The sequence below is a fragment of the Carlito syrichta genome, unplaced genomic scaffold (genome assembly GCF_000164805.1).
Source record: "Carlito syrichta isolate Samal-C Ts95f unplaced genomic scaffold, Tarsius_syrichta-2.0.1 Scaffold169055, whole genome shotgun sequence".
Classification (NCBI taxonomy): domain Eukaryota; kingdom Metazoa; phylum Chordata; class Mammalia; order Primates; family Tarsiidae; genus Carlito; species Carlito syrichta.
In genome coordinates this window covers 50,437-56,436 of record NW_007113151.1, presented here as the reverse complement: position 1 = coordinate 56,436, position 6,000 = coordinate 50,437, and the positions used below count along the sequence as shown (strand labels likewise).

The window sequence follows — 6,000 nt, the reverse complement described above, 5'->3', positions numbered from 1 at the left end:
GAACCCGCGGGCTCAGGCAATCCACTCACCTCAGCCTCCCAAAGGTGCAGGATTACAGGCTGAGCCACCGAGCCCGGCGAGATCCCATCTCTTAAACATAAAATTAACAATTTGGTCAATTAACGGAACAGTCATAAAGGAATAAGTAAAATGAGACATCCCACAGAAGAAGAGAAAGATTTTTGTTATAATTCCTAGATGAGGTGTTCTTTGAAGGTTCTCCATTGTGTTAGGGCACAGAACAGGGACAGGGTGAGGGTGGAGAGGGAGCGGAGGCGCGCAGCACTGCCGGGGCTGGCAAGCCGGAGTTGCCGCTCTGGCAACCCAGAGATCTGAGTAGATTGCAAAGAATTGCGACACACAGAGGTGAGAGAAGAAAAGATTTATTTAATATAAGTTCACCACCCCACAGACAGGGAGTGGGCCTACACTCTAGGTGAGTGTGGCGTCGTAGCCCCCCAGAGTCCTGGCTTAAATCCTTCTCTTGGAGATGTTACACGTGACTGCTGTGACTTCCTTATCGACCACCTGTGGATGTCTTGGAGAACCTGTGACACAGAGACCCATTAATGTCCACCAACATTATCATAGCCCCTAGAGAAGGGCGTGACAAGGATTCTAATTCTCCTGCACCTTCCCAAATGACATTCCTTAGAGCTAATGGAGGGTGCACCTCCCCTTATCTCCCAGGCATTCCCAGTGGGTAGCTTCGGGGGATCCTTGACTTCCCTGTAGATAGTGCCCAATTTGCTGGAAGATCGAATCCCCACCTGCTCTTCCCCTGAGCGGTTATAACTTTTCCAATTACAAGTTTCATGACTTTTACAGTTCTTGCCCAATCCATGATGTCTTAGGCCTTGTAAATTCCCTTTACTCTAGGCAAGCTTGATGGCCACTATGAGATACCTCTGATACCTGGAATTCTGTTTCTGAAAAGACAAAGTCGGTAAAGTTAATTTTACCTAAAGTGTGCATTCCTCCAAAAGCATAGCTTCTACTTTCTCATCATTGTGTCAGGATTTAAGAACAAGAAAAATGGCTTCCCACTCTCAGTCTGTCCTTTCACATTGTCTACTATTTAAAGTCCAAAATCCTATGGCTGGGTGCAGTCTAAACACTTGGGAGACCAGCACTTTGGGAGGCTGAAGCGGGAGGATCACTTGAGTCCAAGAGTTCAAGACCAGCCTGGGCAGCATCGTGAGTCTCTATAAAAATTAAATTTAAAGTCCAAACTTCTTTACCTAGGATTGATTATAGAAACTTTTGGAAAATCTAAGTAGATAAAAAGGGGAGAGAGAGAAATGTAACCACTGTCACTATAGACTTTTTCCTTGCTTTCTTGCTATCTCTGTGATCATCTAAAACAAAATGAACGACACTTCGTCTGTTGTATTACTTGCTTTTCTTACGTCATAGTAAGTCATGAATGTTTTTCTAAAAATATATAGTTTTGAGGTTGGAGGCAGTGTTGTCTATTGACTGTGTAATTTCCTTAATTTTCAGTGATTATAAGGGCTTTAGAATCACGAGAGGAAATAGCCAGTGGTAGTTTTTCCTTTGTGGTGTGATTTTTCGCATGTAGTGCAGTAGCCCACGGGAAATGCATTTGCTGTGAAGCCAGAAGAAAGGCTCTCACTTGGTTCCCATTCTCACCCTGCCCCCTGCCAATTTCCCTGATTCCAACTGTTGAAACCCCCTCTACTGCCTATTCAATAGAGGCTTTCTTTGTTATGTAAAACAGGACCTTCCTAATCAGCCCTGTCTGGTCTGTTCTCCTGATCTTTTTCTGGACTCTCAGGAGTATACAATACATACTCTCCTAATAATGGCAGAGTAGGGAAAACTCCCCTTCCTAACACAAGTTTCCTCAGAAATTCCTTGGCTATTTGATCTGTTTATCCATTCCTTCATATGAAATGTAAAATTGGTTAAGTTTCAAAACCTCATTCCTAATTTGATTAAAATTGCTTTAAACTGGAGGAGAATTAATGATCTATTATTTAGTCTCTCTAACTGGGACCTTGACAGACTTTTCTGGTTTTTTTTTAAACTTTATCTCTCAGTGGGCTTTTGTTATTTTCTCCTTATGATTCCTACATATTCCTTGTTAGGATTATGTCTGGGTGGTTTCTTTTTTTTTTTTTTTACCATTTAAAATTTTTTAATTTTATTTTTTAGAGATGGGGTCTGGCTTTGGTGCCCAGGCTGGCCTTAAACTCCTGGGCTCAGGTGATCCTCCCACCTTGGCCTCCCAAGTATGGGTGCGAGTCTTACTTAGTAGCATTTTTTGAACTGCTGTAGTGAATGGGAACATGGAATTTTCCCCCATCTTTCTTTTCGTTTGCTTTGCTGGCATAGAATTAAGCTATTTTTTTTCCTCTCAGTTCTTGTGAAATCTAACCACTTTGCTGAGCAGTGTCTTTTTAATATAGTGGTGTTTTAGTTCATTCTTCTGAGTATTATAGTATTTTGCCTTTCCAGAGATGCAGTTAAGCCTGGATTCTTTTCACAGAGCTCCCTTTGGGCCGGGGCCCATCTCACTTCTGCCTCCCCCACTGTGCCAAACACCCCCTAGGTGCTCAGTGAGTGTCCTTTAAATAAAGCTGAAGGAACCACTTGGCTAAGGAGGTCATCTCAGGCCCTGGCTGGCAGCCCCTCATGCCCTTCAGTCTTTATAGAGGGCTGGGGACTTCAGACTCGGGTGTCTGATTCAGGCTGACCAGGTTACTTTGTGCATTTCCATGTGGTGGGGGGAGCAGGGGCTAGTTTCGCCAGAGACCTCATTCACGGTGGAGGGGGCTTAGACATAGGACCCAGCAGAGAGAGGCTGTGGTCCTCTCGAAGGTCCTGCTCTACATCCACCCAGGCCATCTGGGGCTGCCCTCCCTGGCTTGGACATCGTCTCTAAGGAAGGGGGCCAACATCAGATGCGGCCCCGCCCATGGGTGCAAAGTGGGAGAATGACCCCTGTATCTTGCTCCCGTCCCTTTAGTTCCACCCCCTACAGAGTTGCCCACACTTCTGCCTTCTGCTTTTTTAAAAAGGAAATACATGTGTACATTCACAAGGCTCAAACATAAAATCAATCTAAAAAGGCAAACCATGAAACGTCTCACTCAACCTCCACCCCACCACATCCCGTGATCATGTTTATTAATTTGTGTCCTTCTAAGATTTCTTGATTCAAACACAACCAAGTATGAATATATTCTTATTTTTCTCCATTCTTACAGAAAAGGTGGCATCCAACACACAGCCATCTGCACTTTGATTTTATGCTTAAAAACTACATCATCATAATAGAAACACATTTTTTTTTTTTGAGTTGGAGTCTCACACAGTCGCCCAGACTGGAGTGCAGTGGCCGCTCCCGGCCACCGCAGCCTCGCCTGCTGGACTCCGGCGATCCTTCCGCCTCAGCCTTCTGAGTAGCCGGAATTACAGGCGTGCACTACCACGCGCCTGGCTGATTTTTTGATTTACTGTAGAGATGAGGTCTCGCTGCCCAGGCGGGTCTCGAGCCCGCGGGCTCAGGCAATCCACTCACCTCAGCCTCCCAAAGGCGTGGGATTACAGGCTGAGCCACCAAGCCCGGCTACAAACACATTTATTGAACCCTTGTTATACGCAGTCAGAGTTCTAACTTTTTGATGTGTATTAAGTCATTCAATCCTGCCAGTACTCCTGTTATTAACCCCATTTCTCCATGGAGAACTTCCCATATCAGTCCGTAAAGAGCTTCCCCAATTTTTACAGCTGCATAGTGTTCCGTTGTATAGATGTATCAGAGTTTATGTAACTAACTGCCTAGTGATGGACGCTTGACGTGTTTCTGACTCTTTGCTCTTATGGACTGTGCTGCAGTAAATCCCATTTTAACTGTGGAGCCAGAATTGCAGAAATGAGACCTAGAAAGAGGACTGCTGGGTCAGAGGATAAATAATTTGTAATTTGGAAGGGTGTTGCCAATTGCTTTCTGAGGTTATTAGTTCTTTTTCTAATTGTGTAGTATTTAAGATTGTCTAATTAATTGGTGGCTCATGCCTAATCCCAGCACTTATCTCTACCAAAAAAAAAAAATTAGGTAGGCGTGTGCCTGTATTCTCAAATACCCGGGAGGCTGAGGAGGGAGGATTGCTTGAGGCCATGAGTTTGAGGCTTCTGTGAGCCATGATCGTGCCACTGCACTCCAGCCTGGGTGACAGAGCGAGCTCCTGGCTCAAAAAAAAGGGGGATAATAATAGTACTTATTCCACTGGCTTGTTAGGAAGATTAAATGAGTGAATATTTGCCAAATGCTTATAATAGTGTCTGACACATAGTAAATGCTATGGAAGTGTCTGCTAGCTGAAATATATGAAATAAATAGATTAACATAGAGACACAAACTCTTTGATGTAGCAATCCTATTATTTATCATCTATTTCACAGAAGCAAAAGCATCCATGATTAGGCTATAGAATGTGGATATTACTCAAGCATTGTTCATATTGCCCCAAAGAAGAAAGAAAGAAGGAAGGAGAGAAAGAAAAGAAAATGTACAAACAGAAAATCACCTGCATGTCTGTATTAGTCTGTTTTGTGTTGCTGTCGAGGATTACCAGAGGCTGGGAACTTTTAAAGAAGCAAGGTTTATTTGGGCTCATAGTTCTGAATACTACACAAGAAGCATGGTGCTGGCCTCTGCTTCTTGTGAGGCCTCAGGAGGCTTACAATCATGGTGAAAGGGGTAGGGGAGCTGCCCTGTCACATGGAGAGAGCAGAAGCAAGAGTGAGAAAAGGGGGTGTTAGACATTGTTTTCCCCTCAAGTCGGGGTCTCTCTCTATGGCCTAGGCTTGAGTACAGTGACACAGTCACAGCTTACAGCAGCCTCAACCTCCTGGGCTCAGGCAATCCTTCTGCCTCAGCCTCCCGAGTAGCTGGAACTACAGGCACATACCACCATGCTGGGCTAATTTTTAAAATTTTTTTGTAGAGACAAGATCTCGCTATGTTGCCCAGGCTTGTCAGACTCTTAAACAACGCACTCTCTTGTGAACTAATAGAGGGAGAACTTACTCATTGCTAACAGGAGGAACCAAGCCATTCATGAGGGATCTACCCCCATGGGCCAAGCACGTCACCCTAGACCCCACCTCCGACGTTGGAGATCACATTTTTACATGAGATTTGGAGTGGGCATGCATGCAAACTATTTAAGTGTCCATAAAAAGGGGAATGATTGAATCCATTGTGGCCATCTGGAGAATGAGGCTACCATAAAAGAGAATACACCAGACCCATGCCTGTAGACCTATACCAGGCATGTCTAACCCACCACCCAAGGGCCACATGTGGCCCAGGACAGCCAGTCATGCGGCCCCACAAAATCCTTTAATATCATATGTTCTGCAGGATTCATTTTCTTCGTGACCCCATGTGTGATTCCATTTCTGAAGTTCACAATCACACCTTATTCATGACATCGCTTTTTGGCAATGTAGACATTTGTGAGCAGCTGTTTTCAACGATGAAGCACACAGAGAGCAAAATTTGAATAAACATTTCTGATGAACATCTTGAGAACTCACTAAGAACGGTGACCACTTGCATTGAACCAGACATTGATAGGTTTATTTTACAAAACAAGGTCAAATTTCCCACTGGTTTTATATTGTTCTCATTTTTCTAAATTTTATAATAAAAATATTTAAAAAGACATCTTATTGTGTATATATGCTAACTATATTACATAATTTATGTGCAACCCAAGACAATTCCTCTTTACCTGGAGGCCAAGAGGTTGGGCACCCCTGGCCTCGATCAATGTTCTGCATGAAAGGTCAACAGAGAAGGAAGTTGCCAAGGAATGATAGGGCATGATTTCATTGTCTTGAACCAACGTCAACCTCCAAGATTGTTGTAGATTTCTGGGCCGATTATTTGACGTCTGTGTGTCTGTTTCTTCATCTGTGAAATGAGAATAACCGTAATACTCGTCTAGGTAACTCTTGCTGAGA

General features: G+C 43.9%; 1 protein-coding gene across 1 annotated transcript in view; it reads left to right on the top strand.

Annotated features, from left to right (window-relative positions):
* Nucleotides 1-6,000, top strand: part of PML (promyelocytic leukemia) — a 48,838-nt gene that overhangs the window by 19,238 nt on the left and 23,600 nt on the right. The window lies entirely within an intron of this gene.